The sequence below is a fragment of the Jaculus jaculus genome, chromosome 18 (genome assembly GCF_020740685.1).
Source record: "Jaculus jaculus isolate mJacJac1 chromosome 18, mJacJac1.mat.Y.cur, whole genome shotgun sequence".
Lineage (NCBI taxonomy): Eukaryota > Metazoa > Chordata > Mammalia > Rodentia > Dipodidae > Jaculus > Jaculus jaculus.
The window spans coordinates 19,864,355-19,887,386 of NC_059119.1; the positions used below are offsets into that span (position 1 = coordinate 19,864,355).

Genomic DNA, 23,032 nt, shown 5'->3' on the forward strand with positions numbered 1-23,032 from the left:
AAATAAAATATTGAAAACATAGCATCAGATTTTTGCAAAGGGGGTGAAGGCCGTGAGAAACTCAGAGCCAGGGCCAGGAAGGCAGGTGGAGGGTGTCAGCAGGGCCCCCAGTCAGCAGCTACACAGAAAGGCCCGTGTCCCACACAGGACCCTGGGCTGCCCCCGCCTGCTCCATCCTGGGTGACGGGATTCTGGTTGGCACCAGCTGCAGTTGGGAACAATGCCTAGATTTCTTCCTTTCTTCTTCTCTTTCATTTTAATTAGGGGGGAGAAGAACCAGAGGCACTCACTGAACAGCTCAGCATCCCGGAGGCCTCTGGGATTGTGCGTCCTTGGAAAGAGCACAGTCGCAGGGCCCCCAAGGCAAGCCGCAATGTGCAAGAAGGCAGGTCGTTCTGGGAGTTTTGATGATTCTGTGTCACCTTAGGTGGGAGGTCCGTGCCCCACTCGGATCTGGTTCCCCACAGCCTCCACCAGAGTTTGCCTTTCAGGCCCTACTCAATGCCAGCACATTTCTTTCCCAAAACTCTCCGAATGGCATTGGATATGGGGAGTCCTTCTTGAGAGCCTTGGAAGCCCCCTAGAAGTATGTAGTTCTGGTCTGCCAACGTTCTATACCTCTCACCACACCTGACTGCCCACCAGCCCGTCAGGTGCTGGGGTCATAGGATGGCACAGTGAATAATCCTGTAGCTGGGGGAGGAGGAGGTGTTAACAGGTTCCAAGCACGCTCCTCACAGCTAGGTGTCACATTGGACAAATGTAACCTCCCGTGCCTCGGCTTCCTCATCTGTAAAAGTGAGCATAACGTTAGTCCGAAACCTCAGCTCAGGCGACAGCCAGAGGCGTCCAAGTGGATGAGCGACTCAGGGTCTGCAGGAAGTCACCAAGTAGTCATTGCTCTTCTGCAGGCAGGGGTGGAGCTTGGCTGGTGGTGAAAAGATGGGGTCCCCAGGGGGTGACTCCAGATGTGGCCTTGAAGGATAGGAGGGAGTAAAGCAGGGAAAGCCTGTGCCAAGGCAGGTAAGGAGGAGTAGGAATGAGATATTGGTACTCCTGGGAGCCACCCACTATGAGGAGAAGGCTCGAGCACATGTGAAGCCCGGCTGTCAAGGGAAACTAGAAGGTCTGCGTTATTCTTCAAGGGTCAGGAGCAGCCATGAGGAGTTGTGCTCCATTTTCTTGGAGCTTCCCAGCCTCCCAGGCCATGGGCGCTCCAGGAGTGTGGGCATTAATGCTGGTTCTCGACTCCTCAGCCAGGTGGCAGGGACAAGATGCCATCTCACTGCTAGAGCACCATTGTGAGGATCAGAGGACGTGGTGTGCCCACGAGAAAGATGCCACAAGACATCAGGTCCTACTTGGATGTGATGGCTCACGTTTATAAACCTAGCATTCATGAAGCAAATGCAAGGAAATTCTTGAGTTTAAGACCAGCCTGGGTTGCAGAGTCAGGTCTGCCTCGAAAAACAAAACACACACACACACACACACACACACACACACACACACAGACTGGCATGGTAGTGCATGCCTTTAATCCCCGTACTGGAGAGGCAGAGGTAGGAGGATCATGAATTCAAGGACACCTTGAGACTACATAATGAATTTCAGGTCAGCCTGGGCTACAGCGAGACCCTACCTTGAAAAACAAAACAAAAAAAAATTCAAAAGATGTTAAAACTTCCAAATGGCCTTAGTCCCAGATACCTTTCTCCATATAGACCCGATTCCTGCTTCTAACCTGCCAAAGGGGCCTCTCCAAACAAGGGCTCCCCTCAAGTCCTAAGGTCAAGTCCTAAGTCAGGCCAAGGGTGGAAAGCTCCCAGAATGCCAGCTGCCAAAGTGCCATCGGGCTGCTCCGTGCGGCCCATCTGTGTGTCCAGAGCTGACGCACTTGGTGGATAAGGGAAACAAAGACACAAGCCAACCAGCAGGCAGGCAGGGGCAGACTGGACATGCTGGCGACCCACTCCGGAGGGCAGACACTCAGAGTCCTCTCTCAGGGCCTCCTGCTGAAAGAAGGGGGGTGGTGGAACCCCAGAGGAGTGGTCCATGGAAAAGTGGGACGGGGTCCTGAGGCCAGTGCTGGGAGGCACTACTCCAAGATGGGAGGGGAAATCCAGGTCAAATGCGAGGGAGGAAGGGGCAGAGCCTCGGAGGCCTCCAGAGTGCTAGAGGGCACAGGCCACGCTGGGCCAACCATCCCCCTCCGAGGTCCAGGCTCAGAGCTCTGCAGGGCCCAAAGCTGCCTGGACCCCACACCAGGTGAATGACCGTAAGCCCTGTGGGGGCTCTGACCACAGGCCAGTCCCTGGCAGGTGGACGAATGTTTCCCAAAGTCCCTGGAAGGACATTTCATCTGCACCGGACCGGGCTGTGAGGTGATCACGGGATCCCGCTCTTCATGCCAAGGGGAAACCAAGTCTGGAGCCCAGTCTCACTCCCCAGCCTCGGCAGCAGCCACTGGCAGTGGAGACAAGGGAGAGGGCACTCCAAAGCACATGCCCACGCTGAACACTCAGTGAGGTTGACTCATCTCCCGCCTCTGCTGCAGCAGTTCAAATGCCTCTAGACGCCGCGAGCGCGGAGGCGGGAATGGCCCCCACCCACGCCTGTCCCAGCGCCGGCCTACCTGCCCGCACCCAGCGTAGCAAGTGCACGTATAGTGTATGCCCATCGTATGTAAGGTGCACATGTCCCGTGTCCGTGCATGTGGAGGTCAGAGAACATCGGGGTGCCCTCCCCTATTGCTCTTCCGTGTTATTGCCTTGCGTCTTAATGAACCCAGAGCCACCTTTTCTTTCAGTCAGACTGGTTGGCCAGTGAGTCCTATTGATTCTCTGGTCTCCATGCCTCACAGAACTGAGGTTATAGGAATGCATATAGCCATGCCCAGCTTTTTTTTTTTTTTTTTTTTTTTTTTTGGTTTTTCGAGGTAGGGTCTCACGCTGGTCCAGGCTGACCTGGAATTCACTATGTAGTCTCAGGGTGGCCTTGAACTCCCAGCGATCCTCCTACCTCTGCCTCCCCAGTGCTGGGATTAAAGGCGTGCGCCACCACACCCGGCCATGCCCAGCTTCTATGTGGACGGTGAGAACTGAACTCAGGCCAGCTCAGGTCCTGTCAGGTTCTCAGGCTTGTGCAGCAAGCACTCTTAGCTGCTGAGACATCTCCCTGGCCCCCTGAATAGACCCTCTGAGTGAGTTCCCCAGGGTCCTCAAGCCTCCCACCACTGTCTTCCTTCTGGCCATTGAGTTTCCTGTTTCCTGGGTCTCAAGCCCAGGCCTAAGCGATACACTCTTTTTCTTCCGTCTTCAGGGCTCCACGAGGGCAGAAAACTAGAGGAAGTTAATAAGCCTGCTGGAAGGTGGTATGAGCCAGGTCTGCAGTGCCCACACCCCCAGTGGGCACCGAAGCCAGGGGATTCATGGGCCTGCACTAGCCTGGCAAGTACATCTTCTACCTCCTAGTGGCTGGGGTGTGATGGCATCCTCCTTTCTGCCTCTTCCCCAGACCGTCTGCCCCAGCTGAGAGTGCGGGCTCAGGACACAGGCCTCAGCAAAAGCTGACCACTTCCATGAGATCTGTCCCTTGGTTTACAGAGGTGCAGAGAAGGGAAGCTACTTGCCTTAAGACCATATAGAGTCTCAGACAGAGTTGGGGTTGCAGGGGGGGGGCAACCAAGAAAATGTGCTAATGAGGGTCTGAGTTCTCACCCTGACCCCAGCTAGGGACATCACTTAGTCTAGTTCCCTCTGGCGGGAATGGCAGTACACATAACTGCAGACAGTAAGCGAATACCTAGGATGTGTACACAATAGGCACTAATTAAGTCACAGCTTCTCTGAAGATCCCAGAGGGAGCCAATCTGCCCAGTTACTTCCTGGGCAGAGGACTAGAGTCAGCAAGTGCCTGGGAGTCCTGGGACTTGGGGCCCGGGATCCCCAGAAGCCTGAGTGGGATTTTTCTTTTTTTTGTTTCTCACATTTGCTGCCTTAAAGACCATGTTCCCCAAGCAAAGGAGGCTAAAATCAACCCTGCTCTGATTGAAGGAGGTTGGGTCTTGCTTGGCTCCTCTGCCCTGTGAAACCACTTCCTACTTTCAAGATGTAAATACTGGTCAGAAAGGTGGGTGGAAGCCGGGCGCGGTGGCGCAAGCCTTCAATCCCAGCACTCCGGAGGCAGAATTAGGAGGATTGAGTTCAAGGTCAGCCTGGGACTACATAGTGAATTCTGGGTCAGCCTGGGCTAGAGTGAGACCCTACCTCGAAAAACCAAAGAAAAAAAAGAAAGAAAGGTGGGTGACGGGGGGGGGGATTAAGAGGGGTGGAGAGCATCTGTACAGGAGCTTACACACACACACACACACACACACACACACACACACGCCAACCCCCCCCCCCCACACCCATCATCACATCCCTTTCTTCCTGGCCAGCTAGCTACTCAAGCAAGGGGTGGGGGTGGAGAGGAGGTCCTGACCTAGGCGGTCACCAAGGTGACAGGAACTGGCTGAGGTTGGATTCTTGCTTCCCGGGTCCTTAAACACTCACAAACTCCAGTGGGAGCTTTGGAGATGCGTGCGTGCGTGAGTGCGTGCGTGCGTGCGTGTATGTGTGTGTGTGTGTGTTGGGGGCTGTCCATGGCTTACTGGGTGCTGCAATGCTGTGGATAGCTGGGAGAAAGGATAGCTGAGACTCTGGAGCAGCAAGTTGAATTCCCACCTTCTAAGTCAGGCTTTTCAGGATTTCTCAGGCTGGCCCCTCCACACCCCACACCTGTGAACCTGGGCCACCCACAGGCCAAGGAGGAGCTCCCTTCCACAGGAATGTGCTGGGACCAGCACTCCCCCCCCCCCCGCCAACCCCCCCCCCCCCCCCCCCCGCCGCAACCTCCCTTAGAGGCCTGGAAATGATTTCATGCCACCCATCCTCTCTAGGGTGCTCAGCTGCCACCTGTGGGTAGGTGGGGGAGCAACCCTGCTGACAGTCCACTCCATGAGACGGGTCAGAAGGCTGAGGCTGGAAAGGGGAGCTTTCCTTAGCACATAATGACAAGGGGAGGCAGAATTTCCCTCGAGAAAATTAAGAAGTCCCTTGCCTCGCTGCACCCAGACCCCTCCCACCTCACATTAGTCTCTATGGACCCGAGCGGTAGTCTGTGCCCTCAGGAATTCCAGGCTGAGTTCACGGCTGCCAACCCGTCAGAACCTTGAGAATGAATTCAAAGCTGGCAAATGCATTTGCCTCCTGTCTTGGTGGATCTCTCCAGCCCTGAAGGAGTTCAAGCAGAGGTCAGAGCGGCCCTCAGAAGGATGTTTTAAAATGGGAGTTTGCGGTGGGGGCAGCACTCCGGCCTGTCCCCCAGCCCCCACCCCGTTGGCCCGGGGTCGGCTCTGATCTCCGCCCGGGAGGCCCAGCAACCCGCGAGTCTGCGTGGCACGTCGGCGCTCCCATGCGGACCTCGTCAATCAGGCAGCCGCCTTGGCGGGGCCAGGACTTCTTCCGCCCGCCCCACACACCTCCCCCCCCCCCCCCGCCCCAACCCCAGGCCTCCGGGGAGACCCCCGCCCGGATCGCCGCCCGGAGCCCGCCCCCAGCGGTGTCATTGTTCTCTGACGTCACGCCGAGGCCCCGCCCCTCGCCCCCCACCTTTCCTCCCCACCTCCGGCTCTCGGCGCTAGCGACCCCGCAGCCTCCGACGACCGGGCGGTGCAGGGCTCCCCCCGTGGACCGTCCGGGGCTGCGCCCCCTTGCGCTCTCCCCAACTTGCCTTTGTTATTCCAGCTCCCTTCCTCGCCTTGCCTCCGACACCGCGGCGGCCTGCAAAACGCGGAGCGCGGAGTCGCCTTCACACCTGGATTCCGAAGCGGGCTCCGGGCCCCAGCCTCCCCCGCCTGCCCCGAGGGGAGCGCAAGCGCGCAAGAGCGCGCGTGTCCACCCCGGGGCGCTGATCATGATTAGGACTGGGTGCCGCTAATTGGGAGAGGGGCAGTTTGGGGAAGGAGCGTGGAAGATCGTGTGTGTGTGTGTGTGTGTGTGTGTGTGTGTTGGGGGGGAGTGGAGGGAGATACGTGTTTATACGTGTACGTGAACGGGAGATGAAGTGCGCAGGAGAATCGTGTTTTGCTTTTTAAACGTACGATGTGGGGGGCGTTGGTTAGGTACAGCGAGGTTGTGTGCAATCGTTCGTGGGAGCCTGTGCGCGGGCATATCTGCGAGGGAAAGTGTGTGTGCGTGCCCGGCGTGTCTGCGTGTGGGTACCATGCGTGCCGTGCTGAGGGTGGGTGCAAAAGGTGTGTGCCGTCTGAGTGGGAGTTTCAGTGTCAGTGGCAAAGGACGTGTGAGTCAAAGAGAGCGCGCACTTGGATGCTCCCGGGGGTGGATCGACGAGGGAACACCCCCCCCCTCCGTGAGTGGGCGCCCCTGGCTATGCCTCACGATCCTTCTGCGCCTCCACTGGGGCAGTGCCCAACCCAGGGCAGGCGGGCTGGCTGGTCGGAGTTTTCCACTTCAGTCCTGTCTCGCGCTAGGTGTCCCCTCCCGAGCCTCCCTCAAGGCATGGGGCTTACGTGCGTCGGTGTATTTAGAGGGGTGCTCCGCATCCTTGCTCCTCCCTAAGCGGTCGCGGGAAGTGTACTTTCAAACCCTCCTCCCCAGCACTCTTGGTGGTGATTGCGGGGGAGGGGGGTGTCCACCGTTTCTCGAACATCCCCAGGCTTTAGGAACAGCCTCAAAGTCTCCAAGGAAGGGTTTGGAGCGCCCTTGTTAGCAACTTGTTCACCCCAATTCGGATACCTGACAGTGCCCGCTGGCCCCGAATGCACTCCAGGAGCGGACATGGACGGGTGCGTTGCGGGTGGGTGATTTTGGGGTTTTACCAACGTGACCCCTTCTATGGATGAGTTATTTCTCTCCTTCTCCAAACTTACTGGGTAGTGGGTTTGGGGGCGTTAGGGAGCCGCAAGAGGAGAGTCAGCTAGCGGCGTGGGGGGGGTGGGGGTGACGCGGAGCTCATCAATGCCAGGAGGAAGGGGGGGGAGAGAAAATAACACGCTGAGACAGAATAGTGCGGGAGCGAGAAAGGAAAAGAGGTGGGGAAGGAAAGATCGAAGCGAGGCGGAAAGGAAAAGGAAAGAAAAAAAAAGAGTGTAGCACAGCGAGAGCGCAGATGGAGAGCGAGCCGAGCTGAGCGCCGGCGGCAGCGACGTTCCGCTCCGTCCGTGAACTCCGTGCCGGCTTTTGCGGGCGACCTGCGGCGCGGGGCCCTTTGGAAATAGAATAGCCAATGTAATCTGACACTTCAACTTGCTCGGCTCCGGGCGAGTTGATTCACTTACTCACCCCCTAACGCCGAGTTCCTTTTCACTGTCTGTGGACATTAAAAAAGCGAGCGGCGGCGGCGGCGGCGGCAGGCGCCCGGGAGAGCGAGCGGCTTGGGCGGGCGGGCGGGCAGGCAGGCAGGCGGGCGAACGAGCAGCGATCGGACGAGCGGCGAGCAGAAGGGAAGCGAGCAAACGGCGGCTCAGCGTGGTGACCCCAGCCCCGGCCGGTACGGAACGGGAGCCCGAGAGTCGGGAGCCGTGCGGATCTCCGCGCCCTCGCTGCCGCTCCTCCGGGCTCCTGCCGGTCCCCTTAGCCCGGCGGTGGCAGCGGCGCGTCCTCCAGCGGTGGCAGCGGTGTTCGCAGCGCCCCGGTAAGTTTGACCACCGAGCCGGGCGTCCGTTAGCCCCGAGGCTTTTTCCTCCGGGTCTTCCGCGGATTTTTTTTGGAGAGGGGCAGTGCGAGCGTCGGGTGAGTGACTGTTGGGGGGCTCGGTGCACTGTCCTCGGCGGCCGGGGGAATGTAGACGAGGGTGGGGGGGGAGGCGCGTGGAGGCCCTGGTGGCCGGCGGCAAGCACCGGGGCTGAGCGGTGCCCGGCTCTGGCTGAGCGCGCGGGGCGGGCGTAGAGGGGGGGTGTCCTGGGGTTCCTCGGATGTGCGCCGGGGCGCGATTGCGGTTGTGTGTGCGCGCGGGTTCGGTGCCCGCCTCCTGCCCGGCGCGCCTACAGCCTTCGCTCGGAACACCGGGCGGGAGGGGAACGGGAGCAACCGGGCCGGACCCTGGATTCGGAGGAGGGCGGGAAGGACCGGAGGGAAAGACCGCTTCGGGTCTTCCTTGCCTCCTTTGGGGAGATGCGAAGTTGTGCGCCTGTGTGTGTGTGTGTGTGTGTGTGTGTGTGTGTGTGTGTGTGTGTACCACCGGGAAGGAGCCGGATTCAGGGTTGGTGAGGGGTGGTTGGGGGTGATGTTAAGTTGTTCATCTGAATTTCTAGGGAAAACACACACTTTTGTAAATGGGAGGTGGGGGCGCGGTTAAGTTGTTGGGTTGGGTGTGGGGGGGCCGGGGAAACGCTGGCGCGCGGCTGGAGCGGGGACCAGCCGAGGGTCTCGTGTGTTGGAGCTTTTTTCTTGTTAGGGCTCCGGAAGCTCAAGGGTCTTTCTGGCCACCGCCTGGCGGCGGGGGGGGAGGGCTGGGGGGCTGCCCCAACCAAGAGGAGAGCCCAAAGGGAAGATGTGTCTATGTGCGCGCGCATTGCAAATACGAAAGTAATTTCCCCGTGTTCTTTCTTCCTCTCTGTCTCCGGCGGCGGTGGCCTCGGGGGAGTGGGAGGCCGGTTCCGGGCGGAGGTTGAGGGGGGCTTGATCGGGGCTAGAGCTGGGGGTCGGGGTCGGGATGAGAGAAGAGAGGGGAGCGTCCTGAAAGCTGGTGTTTCACATTCCTGGCGCCTGGGCTGGGGTGGGAGAAAACATCGGGGAGCTTGGCCTCGGAGGCTGGGGCGCGGGCAGCGGGCGCGCATCGCCCCCACATCGGGGACATCTGTCCAGGAAGCCGGCCGGGTGGGGAGAGGGCGCGGTGTTGAGGGCAGGCTCCCCGCCCCGGAGCGGTGGGGGCGCGGGCGGGGGGCGGCCGCCTTGCCCGGCCATTGTGCGCCAGCAGATTTTCACGGGAGACTGCCCCGGAGCCGCCGCCGGAGAAGGCCGGGAGCCGGCCACAGCCCCGGGTTTAAAAGACACTCCAGGAATGTAAACAACCCGGGCTGGAGGGCGGGCGGACGGGAACGCGCCAGGGCTGCTGGCCCGGACCCCTACCCTTCCCAGGGGACAGCCGGTGCCAGGGCCGCCCTGCCCTACCCCTCTACCTGCCACAAACTTTTCCCCTCTCTGCCTTCCTGTTCCACCTTGTGCCTCCCAGCCGGACTCCGGGCGACGGGCTCTCTCGAGCTGCGGATCCGGGCGTCTGGCACCCCGCATCGGACCCCGGAGGCCTGGTGGCCAAGTCCTCCTCCGTACACACACACACACACACACCCCTCCTCCGGTGCCCGGGCTTCGCCTGCCCGGGAGCTGCAGCTTCCTGGGCCGGCAGTGCCGGAGCAACTAGGGCTCTGGATCCTGTCCGCCTCCCTCGCTCCCTCCCTCCCCTCCCTCCGTTCTTTCCTCCCTCCCTCTCTTCCCCCGGCTGCTTCCCCCGCTCTCCCCCTTCCCCTCTCCCCTGACTGCTTTTCCAATGCCCTGACATGAGGGAGGAAGATTTAACTTGGCAGCCCAAACAAATGTTCTCTCTCAGATCCTCCAAGAAGCTGGCTGGCGGCTGGGCTGGCGGGGTGAGGGCACCGCTCGGCCAGCCTTTCCCTCCTCTCTGCGCTGCCAGGGACTTTTGGAGCCCCCTGGGTGGACCGCCTGGACTTGGAGAAGAGGGGGCCCCAACCCGGGAGATTTAAAAGGGCTGTAGTAGGCAGTGCCTGTAGATGCCCCTGGCTTGGGACTGCCCTCCATCTGCTTCCTGGTGCCAAGGGTTTTCTTAAGCAACAGTTTGTTTCTGCTGCAACCTGGGAACGGGGCCTGGTAGAGCAGAGGGTTAACTAGTGCAGCCTCCTCCTCCCTCCCTCGTGGGTGTGAGGACAGGCTGGTTACACAGGGCAGGGCAGGAGGCCAGAGGCTGTTCCCAGAGGTGCCTGGGTTTGCTTATTATTATTATTATTTTTTTTTTAAGGTACAGGTAAAGGGACGGTCTGCCGGGCTAGACAAGCAGGCAGTTGGCTGCTGGTGAATTCCTGCTCCCAGTCCTGTGCTTGCTTGGTGGCCAGAGTGGAAAAGTTGCCTGGGCGCTATCTGGAAGGTTGAGAAGAGGGAAGGAACCTTGTGGTCCAGACTGCTCCTCCAGGGGGTCCAAAGCAGGGCCCCTTGCTTTTGGCTCCCTGCCGCCTGCCCCCCCACCCCACCCCAACGCGCAGGCAGAGAGGGCTTGTGAATACCCGGGAGCCTTGTGCCGACCTTTCCCTCTTCAAGTTGAGGATGTTGAAACACCAGCATCAAACAAAAGGCACATTGAAAGGCCCTATCTGCTCTGGAGCGCGTGTGGCTTTGGGGCCCCGAGAGTGCACTTGGAGGGAGGTGAGGTTTTCCTCTTGAGTTTTATGATTTCAGTCGGGTTGTTTTTCCCAAAAGGACAGAGGCATCTCCTGGTCCCAGGTCACACGGTTATGAGGCAGGGTTTTCACATGTGAATCAGAAGTTTAGACTTGAGGTCTCTGGTGGGCGGGCAACAGTGGCTGGAGGGAGGAGCTCTAGTTTTCCCTACTTGGACTGGGGTTTTGAGGCTTTCTGCTCAAGGGGACTGGACTTACGAAAAACTTTGAATAAATACTTTCTCTATGCAGGAAAAGGGCTGCTGGGGACAAAATGTCTCTTTTTTATTTTTTTTCCTCTTAAGCATGGGGGGGGGTGAGTGTCCAGCAACTAGGTAAAGAAAGGTCCAAAAGTTAAGCGTTTACTCCAAAACCAGTCCCCTCCTTCTCTCTGTCTCTCCAGTTGCAGCCTAGCCACAGCAACCTGGCATCTCCAACTCTGGCCCTCATTCAGATGACCCAACACAGGGCAGGTGTCAGTCCAGAAAATAATAGGGAGGACCCAGCTGAGAAGAGCCACAAATTTCATTCCCCCCACCTCCGTTGCTGGGGGTGCTACAGTCTAGGGGTTTGAGGTCTGTCCTGTGGTGTTTCAGGGGTGGTTATGGAAGGAAGACACTTTGAGGCCTGTGTCCCCTGGGAGTCTGCAGGCAAAGAGATCCTGTACCTGCAGCTCCAAAACTGATGTCCACTCTGGGTTGGGGCCCACTTGGTGTTTTTGACCTGAGGTCCCAAGGTGTAAGACGTGCCTGTAAGAAATCTGGGTGCCAGTGAGTGAGCTCTGGGAACCAGCTGTGGGCACTCCAGCATGGGAGCAGGAAGTAAGGCCTGCCAGGTCCCATGCCTTCTCCTTCCTAAGTGTGCTCCCATGGGCCCTTACAAGGCTCCTGCCCCTCTGGCTGCGTCTTCGCAAGGTTCCTTGGGTTTTGTGTGGGCAACAAAGGCCACTGCCCTAATTACCCCTGACCCTGACCCTGGGGCTGCAGTCTTGCCCAGTGATGGCTGGGTCCTCTCAGCTGGACACAGCAGCCTCTGCCCAGTTCCTCTCATAGAGGATCTCTGAAGAGTCCCTGGTGGTGGGGTGGCACCTGGACCTTAAACTGGAGTACCCTCGGTGACTTTGAAGTTCGGTCCCTCCCTTTAGAGTGGAGGGAGGAGGGGCACCGCAATCCCATCCCCCCTCTCTCCACCCCCTCCTCTGCAGAGTGGGAGAGGAGCAAATGTTGGGGCTGCAGCTTGCTGAATGCTGTGGGCCAGGAGGTTTACTCCCAGGAGCCTCAGTCTCCTGGTATGTAAAATGGGTTTAAGCATAAAATGTTTGGTTGCTGGAGGATGGGACAGATGTGGGCACCAGAGCCCTTGGCATTTGTCCCCTGAACTCTTAGAATGTTCTGGAGCAGAACAGGATTGATGGGCAGAGGAGGCTAGACACATTTTCTAGAAGTTGCTGGCTTATCCACACTGACTTCCCTGGCAGCTGGCTACTGGATCTCAGCTTAGGTGGCTCCTCTTGTGACAGGTTGCTCACTGCCTCTGGACAGCCTCTGCCCTTAGTGCAGAGCTGTGAGGTACATGCTGAACCTTCTGGAATGCCACATCCCAGATCTTGACTTTGAGCTTGACATAGTGGGGGGGGGGGCGTCTTCCCCAGACCACAGACTCATTTTTCCTGAATGGTCATGGGTTCAAGCCCCTTGTCTAGACAGGCCAGTGGTATGCATGTGCTGGCGGATACGTTTCCAAAGATTATCTGTAGTCTTGTTCATAAAGAGCAGTGGGGAAGTGTGCCCAAGGGACTCCCTGTCATTGGTTTGCCTCCAGGCATTTTCTCTTCTCAGATGGGTATGACCCAGAAGGGACTGCATGATGAGGGGCGAGTTTGGGGACCCAGTACTGATGTTACACACGTCTAATGAAAACCCGCAGAGTAAAGACCAGGCTGAGAGAGCAGAGAACCATATGTCCAGCAAGGGCAGGAAGATCAGTACAAATAAATAATTAGCCACCGGCCACTGGCCACCTGCCACACAAGCTCTTCAGGGCAGGAGTGGCCACAGCCCCCTCCTTTGTTTAGCACTTGGTCGATTCAGAAGTGTTCTCCAAACTTGTTTGACCCCGATACTAACAGTGCCAGCCAGCTACTATTTGGAATCACCCCCATTTAACAGAGAAGAAAACCGAGACCGTGGCAGGTGGTAATCCGTTTCAAGTCTTCTAGACACAGGACATGGAGCAAGGGCCCTGACTAGACCGAGATGTGGCCCAGAACTCTGCATGGACCCTGGGAATGGAGTCAGGGCACAAGTGTCTCAACAGGGATTTTAGGTGCCCCCCCCATGTCTTGCAGCACATGGTCCACTCCCCAGCAATTATGTTCCTTTTTCTTTTCTTTTTTCCTGGCCCTGTGTCATTCCGCCAGCATTTGTGCTGAACCGCAGATCCCATTTCCAGGACACGTGTGCACCAGCCTCATCCCGGGTCTGGCCCCGGAATAGGACATAAGATTGTCCCTGGGCCAGGCTGCTAGGGTTGCTGTAGATACTGAGTGTCTTGGGTTGTCCCTCCTGGCTGAGTTAGTCTACAGTCTATGTCTGGTGGCCACCCTGTGGGGTCCTTGGATTCTGTCACCCTGTGGCCAGCACCCCTTGTACCTGGACTCCTGGAGCCCAGCCGGGTGCCACTCTTGCCAGGCTGTGGCTGGTCCGGCTCAGGACAGTGGGCAGCTGGACAGGTTGAGCTGGTCCATCCCCAGAAGGCCTGGCCTGGCCTAGCACACCTGGGCAGGTAATGAATGTGGCCTGGGAAGGCCAAGGACCTGCCCCTCCCTTCAGGCCCAGCTGCCCGAGTTACTGCTGGATTGTGCTTGGGGGGGGGGACCCGGGGTGTCTGAGCTAATTAGATTTCTTAGATTTCAACGCTCTCTTAATCCTGTTAGCCAGGCTGTAATTGTAACCACTTCAAGGTTTCGGCTGGCCCAGGCAGGCTGTTGGGGACAGACGGTATAGGCACTAGCCCGGGTCCTATACAGCTCCCTGGGGACCGGACCGCATTCCCAGGTCTCTAGGGCCGGGGGCTGAGGGACAGGAAGTGTGTTTTTGTAGAGCCTGTCTGCATCTCTCCGCATCAGAACAGACGTGCTTCTGTATAATCCCCCAGCTCAGACTGTCGACACAACCAATGAGGAAACTGAGCTCACGGGAAAGTGTGGGCCAGTACAGAGCATCAACAGCTGGAGGGGCAAAGAGGCTGGTCCTTGGGGATATCAGGGCAGGTCTGGAATTCCCAGGGAGGGCAGCCTCCAGAGACGGGATTGAAGGGTCTGTCCTGTCCTTTAGCCTGCTTCCACCAACTGGTGATTATTGGTGCCCTCCCCGTGCGCTCCTTACACAGCCCACCACTGCCTCCCGGCAGACCCCTCTTCCTGACCAGTTGTCATCAGGTCATTAGCCAGTTCCATGCAGGTCAGGAAACGGTCAGGCTGCTGGTGAGGAAACTACCAGAATGAGACCCTGGGTAACGTGGTCTTAAATGGAAACTGTATCCATGCTGTTGGCCTCATAATTCGGGAGGGGATGGCTATGTAGCCAGCAGAACCCTTACCCTGACTGGGCACATCCTTACTCCTCCCAGCTCCCCACGGTCACCAGGTGCCTGGACGTCTCCTTTTAGTTAAGAACACCCCTCTTCCCCACTCCGGGCTTTGAGACGCTAAGCATATAGAATTAGGGAGATCCATTGAGTTATCTGCTCTGCCTTTTTCTAGCTCAGGAGACTGAACCTTGGAAAGCAATGATTTGTTTCACCCAAGGTCAGTAGTGTATGCATGGCTGGGTCCCAGCCCCATGAGTTCATTAGGCATGTATGGAACCTCTTGGCTGGACTTCAGAGTACGTAAAATACAGTCTCTTTCCTCATGGCTCACAAGCCCATCTAAATGGGGGAGTTTGAGGCTGGCCTCTCCAGCTCTCTGGACTAGAAGGACCTTTGAGCTATATCCCCTCACCCCAGCCTCCCTGCTGGAGTGTGAGTGGGCATGTTTACAGGGTGCTTGTGATGCGGATGTGAGTGAAGTCAAACGGAATTCTTCTAGACAGGGTACGAGGTTTCTCATCTGTCAAGGCTTCCTCGCCTGCCCTGCTCCACCCTTATCCATTTTCATGTTGACTTTGTACACTGCTTTTAAAAATATTTTGTATTTATTTATTTACTTATTTTAGAGAGAGAGAGAATATGGGCACTCCAGGGCCTCTAGCCACTGCACACGAATTCCAGATGCATTAACCCACTATGTGCATCTGGCTTACGTGGGTAAGTCCCTGGGCTTCACAGGCAAGCGCCTTAACTGCTGAACCATCTCTCCAGCCCTGCACAATGCATTCCTGCTGTCCTTTCCTCAGTGGATGCAAAGAGCTAGGTTCACGCTTAGAGCCACCTGTGTTAGGTCCAAGTGACAGTGCAGGTGGAAGAAGGGGCTGGGCTCGGGGTGCTCTGTGGGGAGACATACTGGGTATCTGGACCTTGCCCTGTCCCCTGGGCTCCTGCCCAGCCTCCCCCTCCTGCTCCCTGGTGGACCTTGACCTCAGCTGAGAAACCAATCACCAGCCTGACTGAGGGACACCCAGGGACATGGAAGTTTCTGGAAAGCAGTCCTGAAATGGTCTCTTGGGGTGTTTGCGAATGGGAGGGGCCCTTCCACAGTCCTTGTCCTTGCTTTTGGATGGCGGGGGTGGGGGGGGTGGGGAGCAACTCGGAGAGGTGCAGAGACTTGGCCGCTGGTTGAACAGAGAGATGGCTGGACTGCAGCAAGGGAACTGGGCGCTACTGTTCTTCCTGCTGCGTACACTCTTGAAAAACCATTTGCCAGAGCTCCATGGTCATTATCCTGTCAGCATTCCTTCAGTACCAGATTTATTTCACGTCCTTCTCTGGGTGCCTACTGTCTCTAGGACTTTGGGCAACTTACGTTTTGCAACTGTGACCTTGGCCTCCACAGCTGCACAAGACTTCCTAATACCCTAACCATCACCACCATACTGCCTTCCCCTAGGTGTGGAAGCTGAGCATGCTCAGTGCGCGTCAAGAGGCAGTAAGCTCCAGCGCTGCCCCCAGCCGCCTTACCTCCCTTTTACTGGTTGTTACAGGTCAAGCTGCCTTAGGACCGAGCAGTGCTTCCCGATGCATTGGCCACAGGGGTCTTCTTTGTACTTGGAGAGGGTTGCCTGTCCTCTCTGAGAGGCTGCTGATCATAACCCAAGTATATTTGGGTTGAGTCCTGGGGGAAGCCTGTTGCTCGTGGAAAGTGTTTGAAAGGCAGAGAGAATTCATCCAGGTTCTGGTCTGAGAACCTCGTTTTCCCTCCTGCAAACCGAGGCAAGTGATGCTGTAACTTTTGCCCTCTCTCTGCTCGTGATCTAGAGACCAGGGATGGACCAGGCACCTTTGCTCAGAACAGGAGTTGTTCACAGATGTCTTGAGGCACAGTATCCTCACCCACCAATCACGAACCTGGACCGCGTTGTGATTTACCAAAGCAGGTTCTCAGGGTAGTACAGCCACGCCCCCCTCCCCGTCTCTTGGGGGGAAATTGTCAACTTGATTTGCAGAAAAAAGCCTTTGCCTCATGTTACCCCCCCATTCCCCCAAGCGTCCTTTCATATGCAAAGTAACCACTGAAGGTGTCCTGGGAAGAAAAGTACTGGGAAATCCCATGCTGTGGCTCTGTTATCCTGCTCCCTGGCTGCCTTTACTCTAGATCTACCTTCCCAGAATCTTCTTGTGGGGACAGGGACCGGGATGGAGTCCACACCCCCTCCGCCACAGTAGCCTACTTTCTGAGCAGTTCCCCCTACCTTTCCCCCAACCTCCACCTTGCATGCCTCTGTTACTTTTGCTGGCCTCATTCTCTTTCATTTTTCTGTCACCAGACCGCTGGGCCGTCCCCAAAGTAAGGCCAGTTTAGCCGAGGAGTGGGACCTCCGCCATGTCCCTGGGATGAGCCTCGCTTCAAGGATGTGAAACTTACTGACTTGTGGCTCCCTGGCAGCTGCTGGTCACCTCTGCTGGCACGCACTCTTCTGGAGAGATGGCCCACAGCTTGTTTCTGTGTGGACACCTAGAGGCTGGGGTCCCCCATCCATGAAAAGAATGACCAAGAAATTTGTTTTGCATCTCTCCTCCCCTTCCTGGCCACATTCCAGCTCATTGTTTGACATTTCTAGTCAGAAGACACTGCTTTTGTAACTCTTGCTTCTCATTCAGCTTGACATATTACTGGTGAGGAAACTGGGGCTAAAGGTGGAGAGAGGACTTAGCGCCAAGGTCACTTAGGGTAGAAAGTCCTTTGGGTCCTGAGAGCTAGGGGCTGAGGTGGCCCCAGGAGATGAACAGTAAGCGGCCTCCTAGGGTAGCTGACCTCAGGTGAACCTGTCTCACCTCCTGGAAGAGATGTACCATGTGTCAGGGTTCAGTGTCCCCAGGATGATCTAGAGATTAACGTGGAAAGAGGAAGTTCTCTCACTTTCTCTTCTAGGAAGAGACAGATGGGTCAAAGCTGACATTCTCTGGGTAAAGGGAGCCAGTGTCAAGCTGGCTGTGGGACCTAGGAAGTCCTCACACCACAGAGAGGGGCACTGGGTCTTCAGAAGCCTGGTTTCCACCACTTGCTAGAGAGGCTATTGCTGGAGGCATCCGGCTCACGAGGCGAGGCAGACCTGGGCCACTGAGGCAGGCTTGGCTTCCACCTGCCACTGTGGGCTGGTCTATGGCCTTCCCTGGTTCACAGTCTATGGCTCTGGCTTCCTGGGATTTGAGAGTGGGCTTTGTGGGTTGACGGGATGAGCAAGGGGACTCATTGGCCATTAGCCTCCTTGCTTGGGGAACATAGATCACCTGAGCCCTGGAACCCCTTGTGCCTAAAGTCTGAGAGAAAAGCAAGAAAGCTCAGGGTGATTTCTGAGTTTGTATTCATGAAGAGCTGTTGGGATACGACATCAGCACCTACAGATCTCCTGTGCCAGGATGCCTTCGGGTACCCATACCTAGTCCAGGGTTGACACTGTTTCCGCTGTATAGACTGAACTGGTCCCGTCACGCAGGAATGGGCCTTCACTTGGGCGTTCGCGGCCTTGTGGGTCCCACACGTCTCAGGGCTTTCTGCCACGAATGGGCTCCCTCTTAGCCAGCTTCCCGGATGTGTCTGGGTGGCATGATGTGTGCCAACACCTCGCTCTCCAGTGGTCTCGGGACCTTTGAGTCCCAGGTCCTCAAGTGACCTTGGCAGCCACCTCAGGACTGTATGTGACATCCCCAAAGTGTCCTAGTACATCCCTAGGGATGGGCTTCTCTCTGCCTGTCCGGTATCTTCTTCCATCCAAGAAGTGCCATGTTACACGGGGCATAGAATGCCACCCCAGGGCCAGGCAGAATACAGACTCCTTACCGCACAGCACACCAGGGATGGTGTCGCCAGAGACACCTCCTTCCAGGCTGACAGTACGGCTTCAGGAGGCAGAGTAGGCTCCCTGGAGGAGGTGGCTTTCTCCTGTCCCTTGGGCCTCCTTGTTTTCTCCGTATCCAGTGGGAGTCTGGGCAGCTTGGGGACATCTGGCCCCACCTTAAAGAAGTAGCATACTCAGGTCATGAGACCCATCAGTAGGCTGGGGAGGCCCCAGCAAGTGGACACAAGGGGAAGAAGGTCGCTGGTGACCGCCGACCAGGCAATGACCGCGTGCGCTAGACGGTTCCAGAAGGTGTTTTTTTTCCTCCCCCTGGGTCCTTCGTAGCACGTTCATCCACCTCTGGAAGCAGAGGCCCGTGTGTGTGTGTGGCGGTGGTGAGGTGTGGGGGGGTGCTGTGCCCCCTGTCCTTCATCCATGTGCATCCTGCCCAGGTGTCCTCAGGTTCCAGAGTCCCGAGCTTCCCACAGAAACACTGGATTTGTAGTGGAACGTGTGCATTTCCTGTCACGGTGTCGCTTGAGGCTGTTGGGAGGGCCGGCCCATGTCACACGCCGTGTAGTGTCTTAGCATCTGAGAAGTGGGCGTTACTACCACGGGCAGTAAGAGTGACGTTGGCACAGAAAGGCCTTGGGGACCATCCGGGGCAACCCCTCATTTACAGCTGAGTCTGACCCCAGAGGGACACGTCCTTAGCATAGCTGGAACTGACACCCAGACACCCCAGTCATCCAGCGTGTGTCTGGCCCTTGCATCTCTGCACAACAGAGTGAGGCTTGGAGACAGGGACCTCAGTGCCTTCCTTGCCTGGGACTCGTCACCCTCATTGCACAAAGTGCTGGGCCCCTGTACCTGCGGGTGAACCCCTCAGAACCAGAGGGGCCCAGCTTAGGCAGGCAGGCATTCACCACTGTGTTGTCAGTGGGACAGTTGCTTCGCTAGGTGTGGCCCGCCTGTGACCATTGCTTGTATTTTTACAAACCCGTCACTTTGAGTAGAATCTGAGCTCCCAGGAACCCCTCTGAGACTCCGTGTCCAAGTGTCTGGCCTAGCTGGCCACAGCATGTTACTCTGGCCTCGACCACGGCTCGGACTGATGGCTGTGAAGTTCCAACCCAGGTGACACCTCCCCCAGCGCCCACAGACCCAAAGATGGCCAGACTGTGAGGTCAGCAGGGAGCCACGCTGGCTTGTCTATTTCCCCCTCCCCGCGTTTTCCAGTTAGGGAAACAGGGCCCCCGAGAGGGAGCCCAGCTGACCAGGTGCTGTGATGGCTCCTACCCTCACAGGCCTGGTCCTGTGCCTCACCCTCCCCTTTGTTTCTTGAGGCTGTCCTTGGTCCGTTGGAGCCAAATGCACGTGGGATGAGAAACCAAGAGCAGAACGACAGCCTTGGGGTGGCTTTCAGCCCTGCTTCCCTGGGAAGGTCGGGAACTCAGCTGCTGGGGTATGTCCTGTGTCAGCCCGAGAACCAGGCTGTAGCTTATGACCAGCCCTGGTGCTCTGGCCCTGGGGAGAGTAGACCTAGGACCCTTTGAGCCTCCCTTAGCTCTCCAGGAAAATTGGGCTCTCTTTTTCATCATTATTGCTTGTGTTTTTTGAGATAGGGTCTTGTTCTAGCCCAGGCTGACCTGGAATTCACTCTGTAGTCTCAGACTGGCCTCCAACTCACAGCGATCTGCTTTTTAAAATTTTTTTTTAATTTATTTGTTTGTTTATTTGAGAGAGAGAGAAAGAGAGAGACAGACAGAGAGAGAAAGAAAGAGAGAATGGGTGTGCCAGGGCCTCTGGCCACTGCAAACGAACTCCAGATGCATGCACCCCCTTGTGCATCTGGCTTACGTGGGTCCTAGAGAGTCGAACCAGGATCCTTTGGCTTTGCAGGCAAACGCCTTAACCACTAAGCCATCTCTCCAGCCCACTATCCTCTTCTCTAGGTGTGCCAGGATTGAAGGTGTGCACCACCATGCCCGGCTCATTTTCACTCATCAAGCTTGTGAGAAGCTGCCAGCTATGATGGCAGGGCCTCGGGTATGGTGGTGCACTTGACAGAGTCCCTGCTTGCCTGCAGGACCACGAGACACATGGTCAGATGGGTCAACAGCTCGTGAAGTCATGAGTTATATATAATAAGTGCTTAGAAGAAAAACAGGTGACTGACAGGGAGGTGGCCTGGGGGCGGGTCTTCTATCCGCAGGATGCTCACAGAAAGCTCCTGAGCTTATACCGCAGGCAAGTGCGGGGGGGCGGGGGTGTGTGGATGAACCCTATGATCATCTGGAAGAGAACCAGGCAGAGGGAACAGCGTGTCCAGAGGCCCTGTGGAGGTACATAGGTGACATCTTCTAGGGAAGTGTGGCTGGATGGAGAGAGGACAGGAGAGGCCTAGGAGTAAAAGGTGACCAGTGGTCTGGTCACAGAGAACCTTCCTGAGCATATTCTACATTATGCACCTCCCTGTAGAAACCACTGGGAAGGGCTACGGGGCCTCAGTGTTCCTGCTCGGAAGATCCCTCTGGCTGGTGGACTGAGAATAAACTGTAGGTAACAAGCGTGGCAGGAGAGACCAGCTGAGTGGCCTTTTCTGTTTTCTTTGTTGTTGTTCTGGGGGGGGGCGGTGGGGGACAGTTCTAGGGATAGATAACCAGGACTTTGCAAGTGTTCTAACCTAGTCAGGTTTTTTATTTTTAGACAATAGCACAGAAAAGGATGTTGGAGGCTTTGACCGGGGTGTTGATTGGAGGTGGAGAGAAGGGTCAGACTGTGGATGTGGACTGCAGAGGCGCAGAGCCTGCGCCCAGAGTCGGTTGGGAATACCTGGCTAAGTCTACAGAGCAGGCTGGGGACTTGGGGTGAAAGAACTCTCCCAAAGTGGCTGAGTCCTGGGGACCTATGACTCATGCATGCCACCTCTCCTGTTAATAGCTATTTTGTCGTGATGTCCATTAAACTGCTGGAAGCACAAAGGCATGGGGAAGTGGCTCTGTCTACACTTACACTTCTGACAGTCTGCCTTAGGCCTCCCCCTTCCTTTTTAGCTAACTCACAGCCTCTCATCCGTCCGTCCCTGCGTTTGCATACGTTGTACACTGCACCCCAGACCCCCCCCCTTCCTGCTTCCCTTCTTTTCCTTCCTTCATAGTGTGCTAGTGGGTGAACCCAGGGCCTTGTACATGCTAGACAAGCCCTTTACTGCTAAGTTACATCTCCAGCCTTCTTTGTAATTTTTTGTTTGTTTTTCGAGGTAGAGTCTCACTCTAGTCCAGGCTGACCTGGAATTCACTATGGAGTCTCAGAGTGGCCTCGAACTCACAGCAATCCTCCTACCTCTGCCTTCTGAGTGCTGGGATTAAAGGCATGCGCCACCACGCCCAGCTATTTTTTTTCTTTTTTTAATGTTTATTATTATTATTATTAATAGCATATTTCATATGGCTACATCATGTGTTGGTGCCCTCTTTTCCCTTGTCTCTGCCTTCATTCCGTTGGGGACACAGCTCAGTGGGGTTTCAGGTATTCCCTATGGGGTTGTGGTTTATGCATTGTGGGAGCAGCAGTCAGTTATTTTGTGGGGGAAGGATGTAAATTTTTTTTTTTTTAAGACAGGGTCTTTATTTATTAGAGAGAGAGAAAGAATGGCTACACCAGGGCCTCTAGCCACTATAAGCGAATCCCAGGCACATGCTCCACCTTGTGCATCTGGCTGACATGGGAGCTGGGGAGTCAGACCCGGGTCCATAGGCTTCGTAGGCAAACATGCCTTAACCACTAAGCCATCTCTCCAGCCCAAGACAGGGTTTTCATAAGTGACCCAGTCTGGCCTTGAACTCACTCTAGAGATCAGATAGGCCATGAACTCACGCTTCTGTGGTCTCAGCCTCTCAAGAAGCTGAGGCAGTGGCCTGAAGCTCCTCATGTTTAAGCCCAGGGCATTTGCTGTTTCCTCCAGCCCCAGTGTTCAGCCTGGAGAACTCCTCTACACCCCTGAGAAGCCAGCTCCAAAGCCGCCCGCTCTGAGCTCCCCTCTCTGCTGGAGATTTCTTCATTCCTCTCCTTTCTCACTCCACTGCCTGGGATCCTCCGGGTTGGGGCTGGGACTGTGTCTCCTTTCACACCCCCTCTTTCCGCTCTCTGTGTCCTCACAAGCCTGGCCCAGGGCCTGCAAGGAGGAGGGAACAAAAGCATTTCAGTGTATTCCTGGAGCAGTAGCTGGTTGCTATGGAAACAAGGAAGTGTTGCAACTTCCTGAACTTGAGGTTAGGGTCAAAGAAGGCAGCTCTGTCTTGGCTCTATGGGGATCAACCCAGGATGACCATCCCAGAGTTCTTATTAACTCAAAGTTGCCATCAGCAGGCATGTTTGCCTCTCTGAGGCTCAGTTTACCCACCTGCAAGATGGGAACATTGGGTTTGTTTGGCTCTCTACCTTTAATGTACCAAATCCTGTGGTCCCAATCTTTCTACAGTGACCAGACAGGCTCTTTGCTCTCTTTGGGCCTCAGTTTCTCCATTTTGCCCATGTCTCTCTCTAGCAAGATGCCTGCTTGGTCTATTGTTTCCAGAGCCAAGTCTCTGTGGCTTGGTAGACCTTTCTTTTCTTTTTTTTAGTTTCTTTTTTAAATCATTTTTATTTATTTATTTGAGAACGACAGACAGAGAGAGAAAGAAGCAGAGAGAGAGAGAGATTGAGAATGAATGGGCACGCCAGGGCCTCCAGCCACTGCAAACGAATTCCAGATGCGGGCGCCCCCTTGTGCATCTGGCTAATGTGGGTCCTGGGAATGGAGCCTTGAACTGGGGTCCTTAGGCTTCACAGGCAAGTGCTTAACCACTAAGCCATCTCTCCAGCCCTTTTTTTTAGTTTTTTGAGGTAGGATTTCACTCTAGCTCAGGCTGACCTGGAATTCACTATGTAGTCTCAGGATGGCCTCAAACTTACAGTGATCCTCCTACCTCTGTCTCCTGAGTGCTGGGATTAAAGGCGTGTACCACCATGCCTGGCTTTGGTAGGCCCTTCTTGATTGCAGTGGGATTCCTGTGACTTGCAGGGGCACAAAGAGGAAGCCCCAATGGCCTGGGCAGAGCTGGGGGATGGGTTCCTTAGGGAACTGGGCCAGCTGATTCTG

General features: G+C 56.3%; 1 protein-coding gene and 1 long non-coding RNA gene across 4 annotated transcripts in view; one reads left to right on the plus strand and one right to left on the minus strand.

Annotated features, from left to right (window-relative positions):
• LOC123455803 overlaps window positions 1-5,724 on the minus strand; it is a 38,375-nt gene extending 32,651 nt beyond the window's left edge. Inside the window, exon 1 of the long non-coding RNA XR_006634149.1 lies at window positions 5,668-5,724. This is a non-coding gene — a long non-coding RNA (uncharacterized LOC123455803). The remainder of the gene's footprint in view (window positions 1-5,667) is intronic.
• Window positions 5,725-7,526: 1,802 nt separating this feature from the next.
• Window positions 7,527-23,032, plus strand: part of Zmiz1 (zinc finger MIZ-type containing 1) — a 233,118-nt gene continuing 217,612 nt past the window's right edge. For 2 of the 3 annotated variants that reach the window (XM_004657993.2, XM_004657992.3), the window contains exon 1: window positions 7,530-7,698. The gene's annotated coding sequence lies outside the window, so the exon portion shown is untranslated. Of the gene's footprint in view, window positions 7,699-23,032 lie in introns of all 3 variants that reach the window. The other variant, XM_045137145.1, reaches the window with a different exon arrangement.